The sequence below is a fragment of the Trichosurus vulpecula genome, chromosome 8, assembly GCF_011100635.1.
Source record: "Trichosurus vulpecula isolate mTriVul1 chromosome 8, mTriVul1.pri, whole genome shotgun sequence".
In the NCBI taxonomy this organism is placed as follows: Eukaryota; Metazoa; Chordata; class Mammalia; order Diprotodontia; family Phalangeridae; genus Trichosurus; species Trichosurus vulpecula.
Genome location: NC_050580.1, coordinates 214,551,075 through 214,577,368, shown reverse-complemented (window position 1 = coordinate 214,577,368; position 26,294 = coordinate 214,551,075). Strand labels below are relative to the sequence as shown.

General features: G+C 38.8%; 1 pseudogene; it reads left to right on the top strand.

Annotated features, from left to right (window-relative positions):
• Positions 1-1,021: 1,021 nt before the first annotated feature.
• Positions 1,022-19,351, top strand: LOC118829849 (annotated as a pseudogene).
• The last annotated feature ends 6,943 nt before the right edge of the window (positions 19,352-26,294 follow it).

Genomic DNA, 26,294 nt, shown 5'->3' with positions numbered 1-26,294 from the left:
GAGATATAGTAGAGGCAATATCTACCCCTACTCCCTATGGAACATGCTCAGAGTCATCATTCCTGGTTCCAAGCAGCCACATGGAAGCTTTGGGGGACCTGCTTCTGGCCATAGTGACACAGCACTGGGGGACTTGCACTTTGAGATGATGAAGAGTTTCTGTTCTGACATCTGAGCTAGAGGAGCTGATGATTCAGTAGACGTACATCTTGATTTGCCCTGCTCCTCCACTTCCCTTTTCCTTTCCAGTGGATCAGGACTCATTCACGAGAGGCAGGTAAGAGGAAGTTTGGCTTACATTGAGCCCCTTCATACCAGCCTTGATGCAGTGGCATGCACATAGTTTCTAAAGCATATTTCCTCCTGAGACAAGCCTGAACTTGAGCTGCCTCATTTGTGGGTGGTGGTGGTTGTTGTTTCCTGATTTTAGGAGAAAGAGTAACAAGATATAGGCCCGCTTAAGATTGGAGGCTATCTCATGAGTTCTGGGTCCTATAAGAGAAGAAACCAGCTGTGACAGTGGCTGGAACTGGCAACAGAGGAAGGTTCTATAGCAGAAAAAAGAGCCACTGAGAAGTCCTTTGCCCAAGCCTGGCAAATGTACTGGAAGTGGTGAAATATAAAATGCCTAATTAAGCACGCCTGAAAATTGCTTTTTGTGCGGATGAGGTTTAGGTATCGATGTCCCAAAATATTGTAAGAGTAGTTATAAATTACGTCGCTGAAATCTTTTAAAACTTTGTTTTGGTCAAGTACACTCTGGTGGGTGTCCTATGTTTAGTGTTTCTTTTGTGTGTAAGAATAAATTACCTAACCTATACCTGATTCATATTGTATATCGAGCAACTTTTTTTACTCCTCCATTTCTGGGGACACCCCAGATATGAGCTATAAATAAAATTGTCTTTGGGATATTGGGAAGAGGAATTCAATGAATAAAGAGTAAGAGAATAGGGAGCCTAAATATTCTTATTGAAGACAGGCTGTTCTATGACTTAACCTGTTCCAAACTGTGTACAGAATGGTACAGAACAAGGAATATGCTCGGCTCCCTGCCCACTGTTGGCCCAGGTTAGAGAGGCAATACCATTTAGGGGGGAAAGTCCTCTTATAGTCAACAAATTTGGGATAAAGTCATAGCTATGATATTTATTAGCTTTGTGACCCTGAACAAGTCATTTGCCTTTCCATCTCAGGTTCTTCATCTGTAAAATGAAGGTAATAGTATTTATAATGTTTTGGTGAAAGGGTTGTTACAAGGCAAGGACTTTGAAGAGGTAGTGCACGGATGTGAAAAGGGAGCTAGATTTGAAGTCTGGATGACCTTGGTTTGAATCCCACCTCCAATCCTTAATCGTAAGCAAGTTGCTTCAACCTTCTGTGCTTCAATTCCCTCAGCTGTACAAGAAAGATAATAATGCCTGGAATAGTATCAGTATCAAAAGAAATAATGACTTTCAAAGTACTGTAAACCTTAAAGTGATTGCTTAGGGATGTATAAACCAATGCTAATACATTCGTGAAACAGTTGACCAAATCTAAAATCTTGTTTCATATCTGCCCTTTCCTCTGCTTCCAGAGGGCTTTGGGGATTTTAAGTCAGCACTGCATTTCTTGATACTCTGCTGTTGTGCCTCTTCAATGATATGTGCTTATATTAGCAGACTCAGTGACATAGCGATAGTGACATAATTGCTAATTGGTGATAACAATCCTAGAAATATCCTGAAGTCTCAAAGTGAATTTAGACTTAGTAAAGTCAAGACAGCTTTGTTTTTCTGGGAGAGAGAGAGAGAGAGAGAGAGAGAGAGAGAGAGAGAAAGAGAGAGAGAGAGGAAGAAGGAAGGAAGAAAGAGAGAGAAAGAAAGAAGGAAGGAAGGAAGGAAGGAAGGAAGAAAGAAAGGAAGGAAGGAAAGAAGGAAGGAAGGAAGGAAGAAAGAAAGAAAGAAAGAAAGATAGAGAGAAAGAAAGAAAGAAAGAAAGAAAGAAATGAAGGAAGAAAGAAAGAAAGGAAGAAGGGAAGGAAGGAAGGAGGGAAGGAAGGAAGGGAGCAAGGAAGGAAAGAAGGAAGGAAGGAAGGAAGGAAGGAAGGAAGGAAGGAAGGAAGAAAAAGTAGGGTTGGAGAAAGGGAGGAAGGAAGGAGAAAGAAAGAAAAGACAGATAGATATGCCAAAAAAATCCTTGCTCTCAAGAAGCTAATGAGCTAATGGGGGAGACATGGAAACAACTCTGTACAAACAATACATATATGGGGTAACTTGTAAATAATCTTAGGGGGAAGGCATTAGCATTAAGAGGGATTAGGAAAGGCTTCTTGCAAAATGTGGCATTTTATTTGAGAAAGTCAGGAAAGTCAGGAAATAGAGATGAAGAGATAGAATTCCAGGTATAGGGGACTGTTAGTGAAAATGGAGGGAGTTAGGAGATGAAATGTCATGTATAAGGAACAGTAAGAAAATCCACAGTTAAGACACTGTGTGCTCCACATACTTAATACACTCTACAAAGTTGGCACTTTCCAGCTAAAAACTTTAGACTCTAAATAAGTCTTTATTAAGTGGCTACTATGTGCCAGGCACTGTGTTAGGTGCTCAGGAGGTTAGTACAAAAATTTCTTCACATAAGGAGCTTATATCCTAATGGAGAAGACAAGTAGAAGTACAGATATAAAAATATACGAAGCATCTATAGAAAGTTCACAATACATACAAAGTAGTTAAATATTTATTTATTTATTTAAATAGATTAAGGGGCACCACTAGCAGTTGGGGGTGCGGAAATAAGGAAATGGTTCATGCAGAAGGTCACTTTTGAAATACATCTTAAAGCAAGAGAGAGAGTCTATGAGGTGGATGTAAAGAGAAGGTGCATTCCAGACATACGAGATGGCCAACATAAAAACACAGGGATGGGAGATTGAGTGCCACGTGTGAAGAACAGAAAGTCAATTTACTGGATAAAAGAGCATGTGATAGGTGATGTATCTAGTGTGGCAGGTGAGATATATTGTGAAAAACTTTGAAAACAAAACCAAAGAGTTTATATTTTATTCTAGAGGCAATAGGAATACCTCTAGTTGATTGAGTAGCAAAATAACAGGAAGGTCTGAATTAAAAGAGAATCAGTTCTGAGGCAAAAAGTGTGGGGGAGAATCAAGAATGGTGAAAAGCTTTAAGATATGGAGATTGTAAAGATCTAAGCGAGACGTGATGAGAACCACAAATATATAGTTCAGGTGACTCTGTGAGTAGGAAAAGAGAGACAGATTCCAGAAATGTGGACAATGAAATGGCAATATTTGGTAGCTGATTAGATGTAGAGGTTGAGAGAAGTGCGGAGTTAAGGATAATGCTGAGATTATCAACCTATGAGATTGGAAAGATGATGGTACTTCTAACAGAAATACTGAAGTCTAAAAGAAGAGAGGGTTTAGGGTGGGAGGAAGAATACAATCAGTTTTGGACATACTGAGTTTGAGACGTCTGTAGGACAATAATAATTTCATCTGTCTTTCCTCCTATTCTTCAAGGGTCTTTCCCAATGACAATGATGTCATAAAGGTACACCAACATTTGCAGGTTTATGTCTCAAACTATTTTCTCCATCATTTTTCTAAAGTGGAAGATGCTCCTGAGAAACAGTAGGACATAGGGCATATGTTCAAACTGGGAAAAATCCAACTGGAGAGATGAAATTGTCATCTACTTGTCTTCCTCTCCCATGGGAACCTGGGAACATACACTGCACAAAGCTGAGAACCTTTGGATGTCAAATAGATAATTCAAGTCAGTTTGAATTCTTGGCATGGTGCATTGGTCCACTATAGTTCCTTTATTCAGCATCCAAAAGTTTCCATGCATATGTATCTTCCCATTCTTCAATACCATCATCATAAGATCATATGGGCTGTTGGACTCTGTGATGATGCCATTAACCAGAAATTTCTTTAGATGGTCCCTGACTCCATCAGTCACAGACAAAGGAATTTTCCTAGATCTTTCACCGAATGGTTAGATATTGAGCTGGATCCCGTGGTTTCTGCTGAGGCTCATCCTACATCTCACTGGTGAAGTGAGAACAAACTTGTCCTCTTGCCCCATTGCTGCCTCAGTGACTTCTTCCATTCTTCTGATACTGAAGAATCTCCAAAGTCAAATTTCTCTCCATTTGCCTCCCCAATCCCCACCCCCTGCATGCATTTATTATAGAAGCACACATTGCAAAGGGAAAGACTTTAAAGATGTAAATTAATATACAAATTAAATATAAAGGAAATATGAGGAAAGGCACTATCTGTATCCAGAGAAATAATTGATAAATAGAAGTATGTATAGAATAATTTTACATTATATATGCCTATTTATGTCTAATGGTAGCCATCTCTAGGGTGGCAGGAGAAAAAAAAATTTACATGATAACTTTGTTGTATATTTAGAGGGAATAGCGAGTTATAAATGGCAGATTCACAGTTTCATGTGCAATCATCTTTGTACTGTAATGGAAATGCTTATTTTGTTCTGTGAATTGAAAGCAAGATAATTTTTTTCAAAAAGGAAATAAATGAGGATAAAAAGATTTAAATTAAATGAGAAATTAAAAACAAACCTAAGAGAAAAAATTAGGCATAAATGCTATGCCATCTGCAGGTGAAGACTGAAGCAGAAAAGGTGACTGAATTCCTCAATCTCTTAGGAAAGAACAGTTCAGTCACTCTTCAAGATTTGTTGAGGTGGAAGTAGCTTGGTTATTGGGATCATTTACCTTGGAAAGACAGAGAGAGAGGGAGAGAGGGAGAGAGAGAGAGAGAGAGAGAGAGAGAGAGAGAGAGAGAGAGAGAGAGAGAGAGAGAGAGGAACGGAGGGAGGAAGAAATAAAGGAAGGAAGAAATAAGGAAAGACAGAGAGAGAGAAGGAAAAAGAAAGGAAGGAAGGAAGGAGGAAGGAAGGAAGGGAGGGAGGGAGGAAAGAGGGAAGGAGGGAAAGAAAGAAGGAAAGAAAAGGAAGGAAAAAAGAGAAAGAGAGGGAGGAAGGGATGGAGGGAGGAAAAAAGGGAAAGAAGGAAAGATAGAAGGAAAGATGGAAGGATGGAAAGGAGAAAAAGAGAAAGAGCAAGGGAGAGAAGAAAATCTCATTCTGTTAATTTTGTTTCTCTCCAGGCTAATGAAAGATTTGCAAAGATAAAGGCAAGAAATACTGATCTGAGAGGAAAAAATAAAATCCTTAGTGACCAGCTTCGAACAGCTCTACAAGAAGAACACGAATATCATATAGCAAAGCTATCAGCCCAAGAAATGTATGTTTTTATCATTTACAGGCTGCTATTTCAGTATGCTGCCACCAAGTGGTGAGAATTCATCAAAGTTTAAGTGGTCAGGAATCGCATGCTTTTCCTGAGATTCACTTTGGTGGTTCTTCATTCAAACTCATTCCAAATTTTCACCTATAAATTTTTCAATAATGCAACGATATGTTAGACTTTTAGCCACACTAACATGTCATGCCCCAAGTCTGGCTGTCTTTACTTTATTGAATATGGTTTCCCCACCTTGGAGCAGGTCAACCAACTTTAGAACTAGCAATACTGTTTCATTTCTAAATTACACATAAGAAAAGAATCACAATGACTGTTCACCAAGCGCCACCCCGCCACACACACACACACAGATGCCCTTTGAAGTAAGAACCAGGTAATTAAAAGCAAATGCTTCTTAGAGTAACACTTAAAAAGCTTGTCACCATTTGAAATTGACCAAGAATAACTCAGGTCATTTCACAGAAGACAGATCTTTCATGGATTATTAGAAAATTGAGGAATGCTTTAGAGGATAACCTGATTAGCTTAAAACGAAGTGGCATCCTCAGCTCTACATTTGCCCTACATTTGCGAGATGAAGAATAAGAAAATACACACACATACTAATCTGGGAAAAAACACTGTGTTTAATTGCAATTTAATGTTTTTAATTTGCCAGTCTCCCTGGTCTGAGTAAAAAGAGTGGGATAAGTCCAATTTTAGAAAGTTTACTCAATTCAATTAACAAGAACTTATACATCATCCTAGAAATACAAAAGCAATGGAAATTTTTCCTTCATCTCTTGCTTGATTTATTTTTCTTCCTGTGATTTGGAGTATCAAAGGAATTTATTGAAAAGTCCACTTTAACACAGAAGAAACAATGAAGGGTCAGAAAGATTTTCTGGTTTGCTGTTTTTGTTCATTTGGCCAGATACCATGAATTGTTGAATACTTTATGCTTTTTTTTCATCTTATTTGGTGATTGAAATTTCCTCCTTTTGAAGAGGAATATCTTTTAAAAACTTCAACTCACTAAAATACAGGGTTTTTTTTTCCTGGTTAGAGTTGACAAATTAGAAGAAACTATCATTGAGAAAAGAGCCTTCTTAACCAAAAGGCTGACAGACATCAAAGCCCTAGAAGAGGCAATAGAAAATCTCCGGAACCTCTATCGGTATGTAACCTTTTAAACTTTATATACCATGGTGACTTTGCTTACCTTGTTCATTTTAAAACAGGTGATAGTTATAATAGCTGACTTTTAAATAGTTCTTAACGTGTGCCAGGTACTGTGCTAGGTGCTTTACAGTTATTATATCATTTGCTCCTCACAACAACCCTGGGAAATGGGTGCTATTATCATCCCTACTTCACAGATGAGACAGAGGTTAAAAGTCTTGCCCAAGGTCACATAGCTAGCAATTGTCAGAGGCTAGATTTGAACTCGGGTCTTCCTGACTCCAAGTCTAGCACTCTATCCATTGGGCAACCTTTAATCGTAGACCTATGTTAGGTCACAAAGAACTATAGGAAAGCAAGTCTTTCTGTTTAGCCACTTGGACAGTTACAATCAATTTGTTCCATTTTTGTTAGCATAATATTTGCATGCCCATCAAATGGGTACCTCTATGGAAACAGAGAAGCACGAGGCTTCCTGAACAGTTCAAATTACAGTTTCATTACTAGGATGTTACCTTATGGTGTTATTTCTGCCCCAATGTTTCTATGGTTAAATTCCCTGTTCTCAGGGACAAAATAACACTTGTCATCAGGTGTCAGTTATGTGTCAACATCATGCGGCCTCCAAAATATAAATCACGTGCTTTCTCTGATGTTTAAGATGATTGTGAAGTGGTGCAGTACATCGTTAGCTCTGTACTATGGAAGACTTGAATTCAAATCAGGCCTAAGACATTTATATACCTCCGTTATTCCATTTGTAAAATGGGAAAAAATGATAGTATAGGGCTGCTAGGTGGCGCCATAGGGCAGAGTGCCAGGACTGAACTCAGGAAAACTTCTCTTCCTGCATTCAAATCTAGCCTTGGACACATACTAGCTATGTGATCCTCTGCAAGTCACTTAACCCTGTTTGCCTCTGTTTTCTCATCTGTAAAATGAGCTGAATAAGAAAATGGCAAACCACTCTAGTACCTTTGCCAAGAAAACCCCAAATGGGGTCACGAAGAGTCAGACATGACTAAAATGACTGAACAACCACAAGTAGTACTTCTCTCACAAGGTTTTTTTGAGGGTCAAATAAGATAATATTTGTAAAGTGCTTTGCAGATTTTAAAGTGCTATATAAATAAATGTTAGCTATTGTTGTTATTAGTAGACACCAACTGCTATCTTTCCCCATCAGACTTATGATCATATGCTTTCAAAAGTCCCCTTCTTCACTGAACAACTGGAATTTAATTTTCATTTAAATGTCAAACTTTTAAAAACGATTTGCAGAAAAAATTATTTACCCACATTCTTCAAGAATGTATCCACTCTATAAAGTGAGGAACGCTTTTGCTAAGAAACCACTTTGAACCCTGCCAGGGCCTATTCTATGGAGTCAAACTCTTTTTTAGTATATTAATCATTTCCACTTTTTTTCCAGTGTCTTGCATCACAAATATCTGGGTCTGTTCTATGGGGTCATTGTCTTTGGAATGAAATTCATGATTCACAGACATGATCCTGGGGGCTTCACTTTTCGAAGGGTGAAGTTATCAATCACGGGAAGCAAAGTGACTAGCTGGAAAACTATCATCATAATTCATGCATGAGCTAAGGTAGACTTGGTCTAGGAGGGTGGCGGGGGAAATAGGATTGATATGAGTGACATCTTGTAGAGTCGATTAATAGCACTAGATGACTGCCTGGATATAGGAAAACAGTCAGCAAGTATTTATTAAGCACCAACTGTGTGCTAAGCATTATGCTAAGGATTGGCGATAGGATAAGGATAGACATAGGGACTGGATCCCTGATTTTATTTTATTTATTTATTTTTTTTGCTTTTTGGCAGGGCAGTTGGGGTTAAGTGACTTGCCCAAGGTCACACAGCTAGTACATGTGTCAAGTGTCTGAGGCCGGATTTGAACTCAGGTCCTCCTGACTCCAGGGCCGGTGCTCTACTGACTGCGCCACCTAGCTGCCCCCCTGATTTTATTAATGTAAGAAATTCCCAGGTGAAGAAGCTCCTCTTCTTATGCAGGTTGGCACCTTCACTGCAACTTAAAGTGTTAGAGAGGTGGCTGAAGTACTGACATATTGAGTGACTTCCTGAAGATCACAGAGCCAGTATATGTCAGAAACCAGAGTTGCACTTGAATCTTCCTGGGTTCAAATTGGACTCTCCATCCAGTATGTCATGCTGCCTGTTAGGGGGATGAGGATGTGAAGACAAAAAAGTAAATGGTCACTTTCCTCAAGGAGCTTACATTCTGTTAGGGGAGACAACATGTATATAAATACAAAATGCAAAATAAGTACAAGATAAAATTTGTAAGGTTGGGGAGTGAGGAGAGTGTTACCAGGTAGAGGGAGTAGGAAAGGATTCACATAGAAGGTGTGGCATAGTTTTGAAAGAAACAAGGCGATTCTAAAATGCAGAAGTGAGGTGGGAGTGCATTCCAGGCATGAGGGAAAGTCAGTGAAAAGATTTGGACATGAAAAAAGTGTCCTATGTAAAGAACAAGGAGTGGACCATAGTTTGTGAGAAGAGAAAGTAATTTATAACAAGAATAGGATATTAAGTTGGGATTAGATTGTGAAGGATTTTGAAGGCAAAACAGAAAAGTTTATATTCAATTACAAAGGTAATAGGGAGTCATTAAACGTTGATAATAGGAGTGAATTGTACTTTAGGAAAATTATTTTGGCAGCTAGGTAGAGTATAGATTGGTGAAAGGAAAGACATGAGGCGGGGAGCATGTGCTTAAGGTTCTTAACTTGAATTTTATTTCTCCTGAGATCTTGGTAATTTCAGTCCTTGTTTTCTTCTATTTCTCCATCACTCATTTTCTGACTCCTTCCCACTTGATGGTGGATCCCGCAAGGGGTAGGCATCAAATCTGTCTCAACACTCTCTCATGCTGAGGAATTGCTTTTTCACTGGCCTTAGTCCTTGACCTAAGTGACTTCTGGGAGAAGATAACTGGCCTCTGCTGGTTTCCAGTGCCCTTTCCTTTAGACCTTATGCAAGCACACACAATGCTCTATTGTTTATATAATCTGCTTCAGCTTCTTTTCCTCCTACTCTGATCCCAATCATAGGTCATCCTCTTTCTTTTCTCCTAAATCCCTATTCTCAATTCCCACTGTGAGATCAGAATTTGTTTTACTTACAACTACTCTCTCCCTGAATATGCTCTTCCTCTCTGTTATTTCCCCTTCCCCTCTCCCTGTTCTCTCCTCTTTCCCTTTTAATGACCACATGTATTCTACCCTCCATTGATCTGTTCAGATGGAAGTGAAATTGATGTGCACTCCCCCTACTCCTTTATTGTTTATATAGATAGATTTCTACTTGCATACCTCAATTATATAAGCTAAATTCCCACACCATTATTGCCTTTTCTTTCTTAGTGTATCCCTTTCCCCCTCTCTTTCCTTTCTTCTTCTAAGATCATCAAAACATAAAGTCACTTCCAGATCCTTCTAATACTTAACTCCTTATAGGCCCTGAAGACATTCAGATCACCTCCTCATTAGAATATAAATACATCATCCCTGTGTAATCTCTTCTGATTACTCACTTGTATTTACCTTTTCATGTTTCTCTTGACTCTTGTGCTTGTATTTCAAAGTTTCCACTCAATTTTTGTCTTTTATCAAGAATGCTTGGAAGTTCTCTATTTAATTAAAGATCCATTTTTTTCTCTATAAATATACTCATTTTTCTGGGGAAATTATTTTTGGTTATAAGCCTACATCTTTTGTCCTTTGGAATATTGCATTCAATGCTCTCCACTATTTATAGTGGTAGCTAATAAATCTTCTGTAATCTCGACTATTGTTCTTTGATACTTAAATTCTCATTGGCTGTTTGTAGTATTTTTAGCAAGAAATTCTGTTTAAGCTCTGATATTCTTAGGAGTTTTCATTTTGGGGTTTCTTTTGGAAGGTGACCAGTGGATTCTTGTTATTTTCATTTTTCCCTACTGTTCAAAAAAAAAATCTAGACAGTTTTCGTTCATGATTTCTTGAAATATGACATCCAGTGCATGTGGGGAGGGTGGAGGAGGGTGCTATCAGGCAGTCCAATGATTCCTAAATTGTCTTCCTTGATCTATTTTCCAACTTGGTGTTTTTTAATAAGATATTGTTAAAATTTCATTTTATTTTTTCCAATCTTTTGACTTTATTTTCATATTTGTTGTTGTTTCATGGAGTCACTACTTCTGTTTGGTTCATTCATATTTTCAGGGAATCTATTACCTAGGTAAGGTTTGTATCTGTTGTGCTTAATTCTCTAAGCCTTTATCTCTCTTAAAGTTCTGATTTCTTTTCTAATTATTTCCTTGCACACTTTTGTTTCTTTTACAATATTACTTTTAACTCTAAAAAACAAAATTCCAATTTATCTTTTAGGCAAACTGTGTTTTTTCTTTGAGGCTTTGCTTATAGGTCTTTTCTGGGTTATTCTCCTGATCTGGGTTTGTGCCATGATCATCCCTGGTACCATAAGAAGTCTTCATTGTGAGTGTCTTTTATTGTTCCCAGATTAAGGCTTTGTGTTAGGGCCAGGTTTTGTGTACTTTTGGAGGGACTATTAGGATCTTATTTGATTCTGGTTTATGTGGGATCCTGCTGCTAGGTTCTCTGGGTATTGAGTATTAAGTGCTATGTTTTTCAGGGTTCACCGATGTGGTTTAACCAGGGAACTGCAGACTTTCAGTGGGCCCTATGTGATCTGATCTAGGGTATCATATGATCACTGCCTTCTTGGACTTTCCAGTTCCAGACCCCAATTTGGGTCAAGGTGACACAGCTGGAGACTTGTTCCTTGGTGGAGTTCTAGTAGATATTTTCTGCCCCACCCTTCCCCCTGTCAACTAGCTAGGAGGCAACAGTGCTGCCTGCTACCCTTGGCCCTAAATCTACAATCTTGCTTTCAGATCTTCCACAGCTAACCTAGCCCTGTTCTGAGCCCAAGGCCAGGTTTGTGTTCATTTCCTACAGTCAAAGCAACAATGCTTATGGCCCTGTGTGTAGCTCAGGAGTTGAGTCTGCAATGCTGGTCCATTCTTATTCCACATTTCCTACCATGGTCACTCACCTATGGGCCAAATTTCTGATCTTGGGCTGAAAAAAAGAAATGATTCACTGTGGTTTCTGGTTAAATCTTCTGATCACCACTTGGTCTGGAGTTTTCCCTAGATTTTTGCTAGAGTAGTTGTTGGGGAAACTAAACTGTACTATTTCCTCCTATTGTGCCATCTTTGTTTATCTCTAATCTTCCATTTTTAAACTGAGATTCTTTCAAATTTCAAGAACCTATATTACTTTTCTATTTTCTTTGGTGTCAGATATAAGCTTGCCCCAGAATTCAAGGTCCTCCAACAATTTGTTCATTCCAATTCTCCTAATTTCATTCCTTATTAGCTTCCTATTTGTTTATTTATATATGATATATAAAATATAAATGTACATACTTATATTTTTCTATTTATTTATATTATTTATTTATTTGTTTCTATATCTTTCTGTACTATATCCCTCTACCTGATATAGCTCTCTTCTCTTTCTTAACCACTTATATCAACCTATTCAAAATGCACCTCTGGGAAGTCTTCCATGAGGGCCATACCAGAATCTGTTCACTTGGATACTTGTCACTCTATACTGCTGATGTATGTATTTTGTGCTATATTGATTCAATCAATCCATAAGCATTGATTGAACATTACTATCTGTCAGGTACTATGCTGGCTTTGGGAAAACAAAAATGAAAATTACTCTCAAGGAGTTTGTACACTCTACATGACAGCCATATACACAGATAAGTGAATGTACAAAATATATGCAAAGAAAAAGCAAACAGTAATTTTGAAGGAGAGGCCAAAGCAGTTAGGTGCTTAAGAAAGATATCTTGAAGGAATAGCACTTAAACTAAACTTGGAAGGAAACTAAAGATTTTAAGAGAGAAAATGAAGAAGAAGTGCATTCCATTTATGGAGGACATCGAATGCAAAAGCACAGAGGTGGGAAATGAACTTCCAAATTTGTGAAGAAAAGCAACAAGGCCAGTTTATCTGGACTATAAGATAAATGAAGGAGAATAATTTGTAATAAGCCTTGAAAGCCTCAAAAAGTTTTGAAGAGTTTCAAAACCCAGATAAAAGAATTTCTATTTACCTAGAGCTAATAAGGAGTCCTGGAGTTGACTGAGAAGGGGAGTGAGGTATGTAGACCTGTGTTTTAGGAATATCATTTCTGCAGCTGTGTGGAGAATAGTTTGGAGAGGGGAGAGAGATTCAAGTCAGGGAGACCAATTATAAGGCTATTGGGTGATACAGTGGGTAGAGGGCCTGGCCTGAAGTCAGGAAGACTCATCTTCCTGAGTTCAAGTCTGGTGTCAAGACACTTTCTAGCTGAATGACCTTGGGCAAGTCACTTAACTCTGTTTGCCTCAGTCCCTTATCTGAAATGAGCTGGAGAAGAAAATGGCAAACCATTCCAGTATCTTTGCCAAGAAAACTCCAAATGAGGTCATGAAGAGTCAGACACAATTTAAAGCAAAAATGAACAAAAGTAAAAGGTTCTGCATAAGTAATGAGGACCTGCATAAGGATAGTTGTGGATTGAAGAAATACATGAGATTTGTGAGATTTAATTAGAAGTAGAATCAAGAAAGCTTGGCAACCAATTGGTTATATGGTATGAGGAAGAGTCATATAACAAGGACACCCCAATGTTGAGGATTTAGATCACTAGAAGGATAAGGATGCCCTTGACTGCAATAAGGAAGTTAAGAAAAGGTATGGGTTTTGAGAAAATGAAAATGAGTTTTATTCTAAATTGAGTCTGAGATGCTTCAGGAACACCCAGTTCAAAATATCTGATGTTAATTATTAAATGTTATCATTACATTGGGTTGTCAAAAAATTTTTCACTTGTTCTTTTAAGTTTGTGTTCTGCAACTCAACTAGAGAAGAAATTTCTTCAGGGCAAGTATTATATTTTCTATTGCACATAAATTCAATGTGAATTTATTATTATTAAATTTGAAATATTGCGTTTTATTGCAGAACAACAGTAGAATCCTATCGTAAGCAAATAGACTTCCTGAAAGGAAATTGGGCAAAAGAAAGTCAAAAAAGGTAAATTTATTTTTAAAATTCACTTTGTAAAAGGTGACTTAGAAATTCCTGATGAGGACACAGTAATTTGTATATCCATGAGGGAGAAAACAGTCACTTATTGATTATTGGAGTTCAAAAAGACTAGTTTTACAAAATGAAATTCTGTTTATCTCTAAACCTTTTGTCTCTATGTAAAAGAATTGGGATTATCAGATGTAAAATAGATAAATAAAGAGTATTAAGAAGCACTTAAAATGTGTACATTTATGGAATGCAGCTCTCACATCAAGAAAATTAGATCAATATATGAAAGTCAATAACCTTAGAGAAACGACTCTCAGAGATCTCAGAGATCATTCATTGGTGTTATTCCATTCAATATTTTTATCAGTGACTTGTGTGAAAGCATAAGTGGTGTGCTTCTCAAATTTGGAGATGACACAAAGCTAGAAGGTTTAGCTAAACCATTTGTTGACAGAATTGGAATTCAAAAAGATCTCAATAGGATAAAATGATGGACCAACTCTAAGAAGAAGAAATTTGATTTGGATAAATGTGAAGTCCTACAACATTTAAAAAACTGTACATATGCAAGATAAGGAAGCCATGATGACATTAGTTCTCATGAAGAAGATCTGGGGGGGGGGGTCTCATTCAACTATAAATTCAGTATGAGTTTATATTATGATCTGATAACTAAAAAAGCTAATTATCATCTTTGTCAGCCTTAATAGAAGTATATTGAATAGAATAAAGGCTTTGATAGTTCCTTTGTGCCCTAACCCAAGAAGATCATAAGTAGAACATTATGTTCAGTTCTATAGGTTGTATTTTAAGAAAGACCTTGAAAACCTGGAATGTGTATAGAGTTAAACAACCACTATGTTGAAGAAACTGAAAATGAAGCCATTAGGATTATCTAGTAGAAGGAATTGGGGATTTTTAACTTGAAGAAGGAAAGATTTGGGTTGAGAGTAGAATGGCAAGGAAGAAACACAAAAGGCTATCATATAGAAGAATATTTATCTTTGGTGAGGACATATATCCCTCTATTATATTTCATCTGATGTTTCTGATCAGAAGGTCATTGATTAGAGCTATTCGTATTGTTATGTATCTCTAAGAACCTCAAATTATCTTAAACGAATGGGAGACTCCTTGTTGCAAAAGAGACTAGAAGGTGGCATTTTGTTCTGCCAAATAAAAGTGTCTACATATTCAATTTGCAATCAGATCAATGGGATCTAATATTCTCTATGTTCTATAGTTTGGGGTTGGTTTTGTGTGTGTGTGTGTGAGAGAGAGAAAGAGAGAGAGAGAGAGAGAGAGAGAGAGAGAGAGAAATGGTGAAGATGTGATCCATTGTTGAATATCATTGGGAAAGCTTTCTTGTTACCTGCAAGGGCCTTCTCTGTGGCTCCTGGTACCCACTACCAGTACCTGCTGTACTGGTGAACATAACTCAATTGTTCTGGGCTAAATCCAGAATCATCTAGGTTCTCCCTATCTGTACTATCTCTCTCTCTATTTTAATGTGAGCTCCTTGAAGGCAGGGATTGTCTTGCTTTCTATTTATATTCCCAGTGCATAGTACAGTGATTTACTGTACTATGTAAGTGTGGAAAAAAAATGTTTTTTCATTCATTTATTACCCAACAGGAAATGCAGAGGAGTTGCCCAAGACCTGACTGAGCATGGTTTGAGGGCTTCATAAGACTGATCTCCCACCTTTTGTTTCTCATCTGGGTCACTATCTAATCTAGTACTTCCATCACCATGACCTCATCTAGTACAGTCAGCCTCATGCTATCAATGTAATGGTACATATCAATACCCTCACAAAATGGGACCTCTTTCATTTCTCTACCCACCAGAAGGTGACAACTGGAGAGAGAGTTCAAGTGGTCCTGGGGAAGGATGGTAAAGGCATATATTTTACTGTCTATCCTATGTGATAGCAAAGCACTTCTGACTAGTCTCAGCCACAGGAGCATAAAAATGCCATTGATGAGATCAGTAATCTCAGACAATTTATCTGGGACCTAAGCAACATGGTCCACCCCACTGACAAGGTAAAGGGTGGCCACAATGATAGATATAACAACTTTGTTCAGATACTTATAGTCCTTTATAAGCCACAAGGCATCATCTTCCTCACTGACTACATGGGGTTTTTATAAGGGGATGTGGTGTGGCAAACTACTCTAGACTCCTAGTTTTCCATCATTAAGGAGGAAGTAACTTTCACCTCTCAAAGGACCTGGTTCTTTTGATTTTAACTACATGAGATGATTTGGGCAACTAAAAAGGTTTCCATTTGACCCTGCCTACAATAACCAGCAAAGTGGTCACGGTAGCTTCTATATGTATTCCAACTTTCAAAAACATTCCTTCTTTTAGCAGCCTGTTCCCCAAACCCCGGTAGAAACTGTGGTGGCCCAATGGACCCACTAAGAGTCTCCTGCTATAATTAATAACCCAGCTGCCAATATCCAGAAATCCTTTATATCCAAGTGGGGTAAGACTTTAGGAAATGCCTTACACTTAAGCAGGACTAGAGGGCCCTTACTGCCCTGGGGATGAATGTCACCTTATATCTTTACTAGCATCTGCAATGTATGGTAATCAGTCATCTCTTTATCAACCCAACATTTCAGGAGCCACACCAAAAGCTCCTTACAAGAGAAGAAATTGTAACCCTCTGGCCACCAAACATCCTGCCATCCCCAGACAACTTATCTGTGTGGACATCCATATTTGCCAGACTAGTGACCTCCCACTCAAATCTTACCAGTTTGTGTGCCTAGGTCTGTCTAGGTAAAGCCTGGCATTGTTTGAATGGAGTTCTACCCAAAAGAGTGATTTTAATCACTCCAATTGCAGGCTAGTCATAAGGCATGGAGACCAATGGCAGAACAGCATAGATCCAGTCTATTAAATCCCTCTCTTTTAGAAATTTCACCCTGTCCTTTGTTCTCCCCAAAAAGAGAACTGGCTATAAAGGAAACTCATCTTTATGTGACCAGGTCTGCATAAATCTCCATCTCTCCAATGATCTTAAGAGAGACAAAGGATAATACCCATCTGAGGTCTCTAATTGATTCAACAGGTTTTTTAAAACTAAATTTTCTGAGATTCTCAGGCTAATGAAACTTTATGGCTTGGAAAAGTTCCAGATTGGCTCTTTGGACCATGCCCCCACCAACCAACCATCATTTAATGACTCATCCTCTTGTTACTTTAATTTTTCCTGTAGTCCACTATGTTCCTTGGTGGTGAAAGCCCACCTTTATCCAGAGGTAACAATAGATAAACACAGGGTCTCTTACTATCAGAATCAGTGACCAATTCTCTTCTTCACACCCGTTCTTATCATCCTTCCTTAAAACCCTAACCCCAATGAGATTCAACATTTTCCAGTGAAATCTCTTGAGTCAGAGGGCATACTTTGCACCAGTAGCCTACAAGTCCTGGCCCCCATCACCATCGCCCCTTTTACCTGTGCTGTTACTAAGTCTTTCGGTTCTAGTGCTCAACCCTTGCTCTCTTCAGTGAAGGCAAGAAGTCTTGCCCTCTAAGGTATAGCTTCAAAGAGTCCTAGTCCTAGCCCTGGTCAATGACTTTTGGACCTAAAAGGATATAGCTTCCTCGAATTCATGGCTCTGAGGCACAGCCCTTGCTTTTTCCAGAGAAGTCTGAAAGGGTGGCAACAAGGCTGTATAAGGAAGTGCAGTTGCCAGGAAACTTAGTCAGCTTTGTTTAGCAGCTGTTGATCTGAAGGGAAGTACCACTGGTCCATTGATTCAGTTGGATTCTGACAGAAAAGGATGATTCCAACAGTCATTGTGGGAGGCTTTAAAAGCATCATAATGACACTTATCACTATCAGAGGCTGGTGGTAAATGGGAACAAGATATAGAGGCTGGAAGTGCAGGCAGCAAAATCTATAGAAAGGAATAGAGAAGGGGAGAAAGGAGGAATACAACCCAGAGGAGCAGGGGTGAGGGCTGGGGGAGGAAGGTATAGAAGGAAATCCCAAAGAATCAGATAATGACTGTGAGAAGGAAAAACTGATCCCTGGGCATCAGCTGAGGGTAGGAGACACTCATGCTCTCAAAGGACCAATAACGACTGATTCACTGACTAAGGATTTGAGTGGAGGGGTTTATACAGTTCTTTATAGATATCTCCATCCCCATATGCATAGAGATGGGACTTATCTCCAGGTGCAGGGCAGTGGTGGGATTCAAATAAATTAACAATCAGTCCCCTAATGACCTTTTTGTTTTGTTTTGTTTTGGAAACAGTCACTTAGTAAGCATTTGTTAAGTACTGGACAGCCTCAGTCCAAATGATGCATAAGTCACTAACTATGTGAGTATGGAGCAGATCTCAGGTTATTTTTGCTCATCCTATATTTGACATCATCTGGGCTCTGACACTTACTTCACAGTGGCTAGCTAATCTGGGTGCCTTGAGAATATAACAAAAAGAATAGAAGTCCCACCAGAAGCAGAAGCTTGAGCCATTCTCCATCACAGATAGAAGTAAAACTCTCTTCTCACTAGTCTCCCAGGCCAGTTTTTTCTCCCACCTCTTTCCTTCCAATTCATCCTGTGGCACTGTCCATACAGTCTCCACTGATGGCAGACAAGGATGCACTCTGCTTGTCTGCCCCAGCACTAACTCTTAAATCTGCCAGCACCAGCCCCGCAGAAGTCCTTCACCCTGCAACTGAGTTCTGACACTTCCTTGTCCATTGAAATAGAGAATGATGTAACCATGGTGGGAGGCTTGAAGCTAAGCCAATTAAAGTGTACACGAGAAGGAAAAGAGTGGGAGACCTGATAAGTCCTGATAAGCTGGATTCTCACTGCAGCAGGCAGCTGTGACGTGATCTGTGCCACCTGTGAGAAGAGGACCCTGTCCGTGTCCTCTGCCTGTGGCTGCTGCCTGCTCCCTCCAATAGTCCTGCACTCTCCTGTCCCCATCCTACATTCCACGGGAATCTACACCATGGCCCTCACTTCTGCTATCACCTTGTCGATGTGGGATGTCCACAAACAGGTAGTGGTCATCAAAGACGAGTCTCTGCAGACTATTCTATCAGGAAAATGATATGACTCAGCATGGCATCCCAGTGATGAATCTGTTTGACGGAAGGCCTACTGTTTCAATCCTACCCTTTCCACGTGGAATCTGGTTTCTGACAAACAGGATTCCTTGGCCCAGTGTGCAGACTACAGGAACAGCTTACTGTCCCAGGAGGCCATGCTGGGCTCTGGACCCCTCACCGTCATCCCGAGATGCATGTCCAATTCAGGAAGACAAGCTACTTGCTTGTTCTCCATGCCTCATTTGGTCCAACAAAAGACCATTTTGGCCTACCTGGAGAGCCAGATGGCAGCCGTGCTACATTACAGTCCAGCCATGAATGTTGCCACTTGCTCCTCATCTATGCACGGTACCTAGTCAATGAAGGGTTTGAATATTGGCTTCAAGAATTATGCAAGGTTTTGCTGGGGCTGGTCCATTACTCTACTGGAAGTCAGTGGCAATCAATGGTGGTGGGCTTACGAAAGCAAGAAGTCCTCAAAGAGCTGCTTCCGGTCATCAGGCAGAACCTGCGCTTCCAATGACTGTTCACAGAGTACCAGGAGAAGATGGACATCCTGAGGGACAAACAGCAGCCTCCAGCTTTCTGGATTTGGCTTGCTCTAGGAGAAACACTGCTTCCTAGCACTGACCACTGACACAGCCATCCATAGGACATCGCAATTCTAATCACGACGGCTACATTGCTCAGTAATTGTACCAAAATTAACCTGTCCTCATCTGGTTTTTAATTTTTAAATATTTATAAAAGAGACCATTTTTCTGAGAAGGAACAAGGGGCAAGCAATGCTTTTTGTGAGTATGAAATAAATGAACACAGTATTGGATACAAAACTCAAAAAAAAGAGTAAGGAATATAAATTTGAGCCCACCTTAGAGAGAACCCTGATTACAAGTGCCATTTTAACAACTGGTTTGCCCGAACTCCACATAAAATTGGGTATCAGTTCTGCTGAACTGGTGTGTAAGGGCTGAATCCCACTTCTGGTGCAAGGTAAGTAAAGGATAGTCCAATCTTGCCCATCTCAATGATGATAGCATTATGCCAAGAAATAGGATAGGTTATCAGAATTCAGTCTGGGAAGGCCAATGCATTGGTGGGAGGAGGGAGGAAGGGGTGATTAGCAAGACAACTAGTAAGTTTGCACATCAAATTGAAACTTCATCACAAGTCAGAGTCATAATATGTACCCTAGGTCACAAAACTGAGTCTAAAAAAAATCAAAGGATCACATACCAATGCATACCCCCACTACATACATGTATCCCTTTCACATCACGACTTTCTCCATCATGGTTTCAACATATCACAGGCTGGCATAAGAAATTATATGGGAATTTGGGGGGAATTTCTCCTTCTCACTTAGCACCTCATACTACCTTTTCTGTGACTGCTATTTTCTGAAGAGTATGTGTGTCAAAGTAGAAATCAGCACCATGAATTATTTTTATAGCGTTGTAGTTCCATGAGAGTCATTAAGCAATTATCTTCTTGCTTTGCATTTTGATTCTTTTAAAACAAAAATGTCCACTAAGCCATCATTCTATATGTGCTCTCTTCCAGCGTTATAAATCAATGGAAAATAATCCACCTTCAGAAACAGCATGAACAATGGATGAAAACAGAAGAGGACAATATCCAAGAAATCATTCAAAAAATTGAGTTTGTTGAAAAGAGGAGAGTCGAAGTATTTCACGAGGTGGGGGAACTTTTTTAAAAAAATAAATGGAGATTTTAAGAAAATCAGACATCCCTTTAAAAAAATTCCTGGTTGACCACTTAAACAAGTATGATAAGCATTTATTGTCTTTTTAAAACTGTATTTTCCTGTTAATCAGTCTCATATTTAAGAACAGATAATTTCATTTTCTTAAGAAAATTATCCATTTACTGTATTTCTGCAGTAGAAATTTACCAAAGGATAAAGAAGTGTGCTCAAGAATATGGTTGTATGTTCACATATCTTTGAAACACTTGGTTGGAAAATCATCTGGGGTTTTCAGCAAAGGCAATGTCCAAAGGAAAATATCTTTAAGAATTTGAGGAGGAAAATGATTCATTTGGATTCTCTGCATGGCTCCAAAGCCTGTTCTATAGCAATAATAATAGAAATAGTAGTTAGCATTTATAGAGTACGTTAAGGTTTACAAAAATGCTTTATGAATCTTACCTCATTTTATCCTCACAACATGTGTGGGAGGTAGGTGCTATTATTATCATCTCCATCCTACAAATGATGAAAATGAGGGAAATCGAGGTTAAATTACCTACCCTGAGTCAACAGAGTAAGTATCTGAGGCATAATTTGAACTTGGGTCTTCCTAACCCAAGTACAGCACTCTAGCTACGTCTGTAAAATTCCTACGTAATCATTGCTGAGGACATGTATAATGCAGATGATAGGTTTACTGTAGACAGATACTACTCTTTCGAATATCCCTATTTCTATTGAAAGTAACACCATACTTTCATTCACCCAGGTTCACAATCTTGACTCCTCATGCTACCTTAATCCACATTCACTCAAAATATTTTTATGACAGCTTCATGTTCAGTTCTACCTGTGAGCTTGTTGGAGCCAGCTCCTACTGACTCCAGAGAGCCAAGTGTGAAATGTTTAGTGAATTTTTTTTGCTAATTTCAAGTATATTTTGTCAATCAGTCACCAAGCCATGTCAACTCTATTGCCACCACACATCTCACATCTGTCCCCTTCTCTCCATTCACATGACCACCACCACCTGGTGTAGATTGTCATTATGACTTCTTGCCAGGACTGGTGCAATAATCTCCTAATTGTTTGCCTTTCTTCAAATCTCTCCCTTTTCCAATCTATCCTTCACGTAGCGATTGGTGAGATAGACCATCCTGAAGCACGAGTTAAACCATGTCATTCTTCTGCTCAATGTACTCCAAGGCCTCCCTGTTCACTCTAGAATGAGATACAATCTCCTCTTTGGGGATTTAAAGCCCTTAAAGCCTCCAACCTACCTTTGAGTTCATTATATACTATTCCCTTCTGCATAGGGAACTACAGAGGCCAGTGAGTACAATTTCAATGGGCCCAGACCAGCCACATAGAAAAGGGAAAGCAGAAGCTTGGAAAGAGGCAGTTCCCAAGGAGGCAATGCTTTTGCCAAAGTCTGTGCCATCTTATTTGTTAGTCTAGCCAGAAGTTCCTAAACTTATTTGGCTTACCACCCCCTTTTTAAAAAATGTATTTAGTACCCCAAAATCTAATTTATTTAACCCTTTAACAATTTTTTAAAAAAATTATGTCATTTCAAAAATATATAAAATATATTTTTTAAAATGATGCATCTTAAATTTAATAATTTATTATAAATTTGTGGGGGTTTTCCTGCATTGAAATTTTGATGATACAATATTGCATCATGTAGTGTCATATTGTAAACAAGTCATTACATACACATATTCCTGCTGATGCCAATGTGCAACACACACTCACCTGCCAACACTTGCTTGTTAAGACCTATTGGTGGACTTGACCACTGATTGGTTATAACTTGCATTTTGCGTATTTATTTGGAAAATAATGTAATCACTACAACTTAAACTCTACTACACAACAGATAAAGCATGGACAGTTTTTCAAAATTTTCTTCTCTTCTTTCCTTATGCTTCCACCACCCCCTTATTTTTATTCAACACCCTCCCCCGATTGCACCAAAGGCTACTTCCAACTCCACCCCCCCATATTTCCAGCACCCCCCAAGGGATGGTATCACCCACTTTGGGAACCTATAGCAGACAAACAAATATTACATTTCCCATCTCTGTGCCTTTGCAAAGGCTGTCCTTCCCCAAATCTAGAAAGTGCTCCCTTCTTACCTCTACTTCTTAGAATTCCTAGTTCCTCTAAAAGTTTGTATCACATATCATCTCCTTCATGAGGTGACCTTTCCTAATCGTCCAGTTTTTAGTGCCTCCTCCCTTTTGTACCCACCCCCCAAAAAATCACCTTGCACCAATTTTATGTATATTTTATATTTATTTTATATACTTCTATGCATATGTAAGTTGCTTAAGTACAAGGAATATTTTATATCTGACTTTCCCCTAAAAAACTGCCTAACATGTAGTAAGTGTTCAATACCTGCTTTATTGATTTTTTGATGATAATAGAAAGAAGTTCATTCCAGGAAACAATTTGTGTGTCTGTTGGAAAGTGTGAACCTGGCTACTAGTGGAGAATTACAGATCTCTTTTATTTTTATTTCAATAACTAGAGTATTACTTGTGATGAAAAGATTGTTGAACATGAAGAAAAGATAGAAGAACTTTCTGACCAATTAAAAATAGAAGAAGAAATATTTTCACAAATCGAGCAAGATGTAACTGAAGAATTAAAAGTAATAGAGGTAAATGTCATTGTAAATTAAAAAAAACTTTAAATATGTTCCCCTAATGTTACCTTTATCAGATGTTCAAAAAGATATAAACAACTACTAGCTTGCACCCCTACTTTCTCCTCCCTATAAAATCTCAGTCAAGAATATTCTTGATGAAAATATGAGAATAGATCAGCCATGTTTTCTCAAATGGCATTCTGCAGTGGTGCAAGTCTTCACATTCATCCAACTGACAGAAAGGACAGTGCATACAAAATTCCAGTGAATTAACTTGTGAATGATTATAAAAAAGCATCTGATTCAGTAGAGAAAAACTCAGCCTTAAAATGCTCCTACTGTTAAATATCTTCATGCACATGTTGAGACGATTTAACATTCCTCAATTCAACAACTATCCTTGATGATCTTTTAGATTCATCAGACAGTTGTTTTTTATCATGCCCATAGTAATAGATAACCCTTGCTGAAATTTTTTTCTAATTTTAAACATGACTTTATATTTTGTCGATCACCTACTCTTTGCAGGGAAAAATGTTATGTTCTAAAAAGAACTGGAAATTGGCAAAAGCTATAAATCAGAGCTCGATTTATTGTTTTGTTGATTGTCAAGATCACAGGTGTAAAACTCAAAGCCCATTCCTGAGTGCAGCTGAGCAGACTAAAATATAATGAGGAAATATTTAACAAAATAATCAAAAATACAATAGAACACAAACAACGTTAATATGTGGTTTCTAAGCCAACATATGCCCCACAGGGATGCTTAATATTGACTTTGGTGACCCTCATTTCTATTTAAGTTCAACAGCACTGATCTAGGACATCAGGAATTGGGGGGGGGGGAGAGAGAGAGAGAGACAGAGAGAGACAGAAAGAAAGAAAGAAAGGAAGGAAGGAAGGAAGAAAGAAAAAAAAAGAAAGAAAGAAAGGAAGGAAGGAAGAGGAGAGAGGAGAGAGGAAGAAAGGGAAGGAGGGAGGGAGGAAGAAAAAAGCAAGAAAGGAAGGAAGGAGGAGGGGAGGAAGAAAAGAAAAAGAACATAAACTGGTACTTGAGCTAAGTCAACACCTCTTCCCACATATCCACCACATTACTGGTAGTAAAGTGGCACTAGCCCACCTGATCCATCAGCTTGCCACAAAACCCAATCCTACACCCACTACCCCAACATCTTTCCAGTTTTGTGGAGATCCAGGCTGCAGAAGTCTGCTGGGGCCTCAGTGGCCAGAATTTTATGCAACAAAAGATCTCTGCAGGAGAGTTGAGGAGCAGAAGCAAAGAGGTAGGATATGTGTCTGGGCTTCAAATGAACTTGACTCTACATCACACCTACACAACTTGTACACTTCTTCAGGCAGCAGATGGGTTAGACTGGAGACAGATTGAGAATGGTTGGTTGCCACGGGTCACATGACAAACAGGAGAGAGCAATGGCAACCCTACATTTTTCGAAGGCCCCCTGAAATCCTTCGATGGACTGATGGGCCATGTGTTGTGCAGGCCTGCTCTATGCCCTGACATTCTCTCCATTCCCTCCACCTTTTCCAAGAGCCTCAGAGATCCAAACTCCAAATGATAGCAATCGACCCCTGTCTGCAATAGCACAAGTATGGTAGTATTCTAATCTGCTAGGTCAGGAAACTGAGAAAGAGAGGAAAAGGCACAGGATACTACAACATCCCAGTAAGCGCCAGGGAAAGAGCCCAGCATCCAGATGTGTCCAGTTCTGTCTCCCAAAGTGTTATTTGGGGCAGAGACTTGGGCTGGTGAACTATGAATTGCCTAATGTGGGAGAAGGCTGAGATGCTTTGAGATCTAGCCCCCAGGGAAACCATCATCAAAAGAGGGAGAATCAAAAAAGGAGCAATAGCGGGGAAAGATTGAAATTACCAAAGATCTCAGGAGGAAGAAAGCTTAAAGACTTTGATCATGAACAGATAAATCAGTATGGGAAACATTAATAGCAGAAGGAAATATGGCCTCCAGATTTAGTAAATAAGTTCAGGTCTCTATGAATAAATAATGCAAAATAAAAGAAAATTACTCAATGCTTTATGACATTAAGGATTTTGAATTTGAGGAGAATTTGAGGGGAACACAACACCACAAGATGCTGTTCCTGAGTAGATTACAAAAAAATGGAAATTAAAAGGGCAGAATTTATGACCTTTACAACACAAGTAATTGGTAGCATAGAAAAACTTGAATCTGCAAAGGCAAGTCTCACCAAAGAAATAAAAAAGAGGGCAACTGATAGATAATACAAATAAAAAGAAATGAAGGAAAATCTAGAATAAGAGAAACAAAAAGCAGTGACATTAAAAGAAAACAGGCTCTCAGTTCAAACAAAATATACTGATCTTGAATACAGGATATGCAGAAACAACCTAAGGATCAGAAGTCACCCAGAAGAACATGACAAGTCAAAAAACCTGGATACTATAATGCAAGAAATAATACAAGAAGATTGTCCAGAACTTCTGAACACAGAAAAGGAAATACCAATTGAAAGAATGCAAAAAAGGTTGCCTCTAGAAAAAACCCCAAGGCTGCAAACACCAAACTCCAAGTATCATACTGGTTAAATTGAACAGTTCTATAAATGTAACAAATTTTGCAAGTGACTGGGAGTAAGACCTTCAAATGCAAAGGAAAAGAATTCTAATAACATAGGAATTCACCCACCAGAAAATGCAAAGGGAAATGGAATAATGTATTCCAAAGAGCAGTGGAGCTCAGAAAGCAGCCCAGGATGACCTACTCTACAAATCTGAGCATAGCCATAAAATAAATGAAAAAAAAATTGGTATTCCATAATGAGGGGGCATTCTAAACATTCTTATAAAGAAAACAAGACCTGAGAAGATTATTTGCTTCTTTAGAACCCTAGACAACTGAAATGGAGGGATGAACGAATGCAGCAGCTAAGGACAGCAATCCTTCTTTCTAAGTATACACGAAGAGATAAGAGTGAAGGCAGAAGTAAGGTGGAGGGAGATGAAGGTGGAAAGGTGGAGCTACCTGGGACATTATGGATAGAACCTTGCTACACCCTATCTATAGGTGTATTTTGTAGAACTACATTACAAATTATGAGGGAGCATGGGAGAAGGGAGGGGAAGAATGTTTGCTGTGCCCAGGTCAAATCAAGGGGATTTGAGGGGAAGATGATCCCTGTGGTCTCCCAGGAAGAGAAAATCCTACAGGCA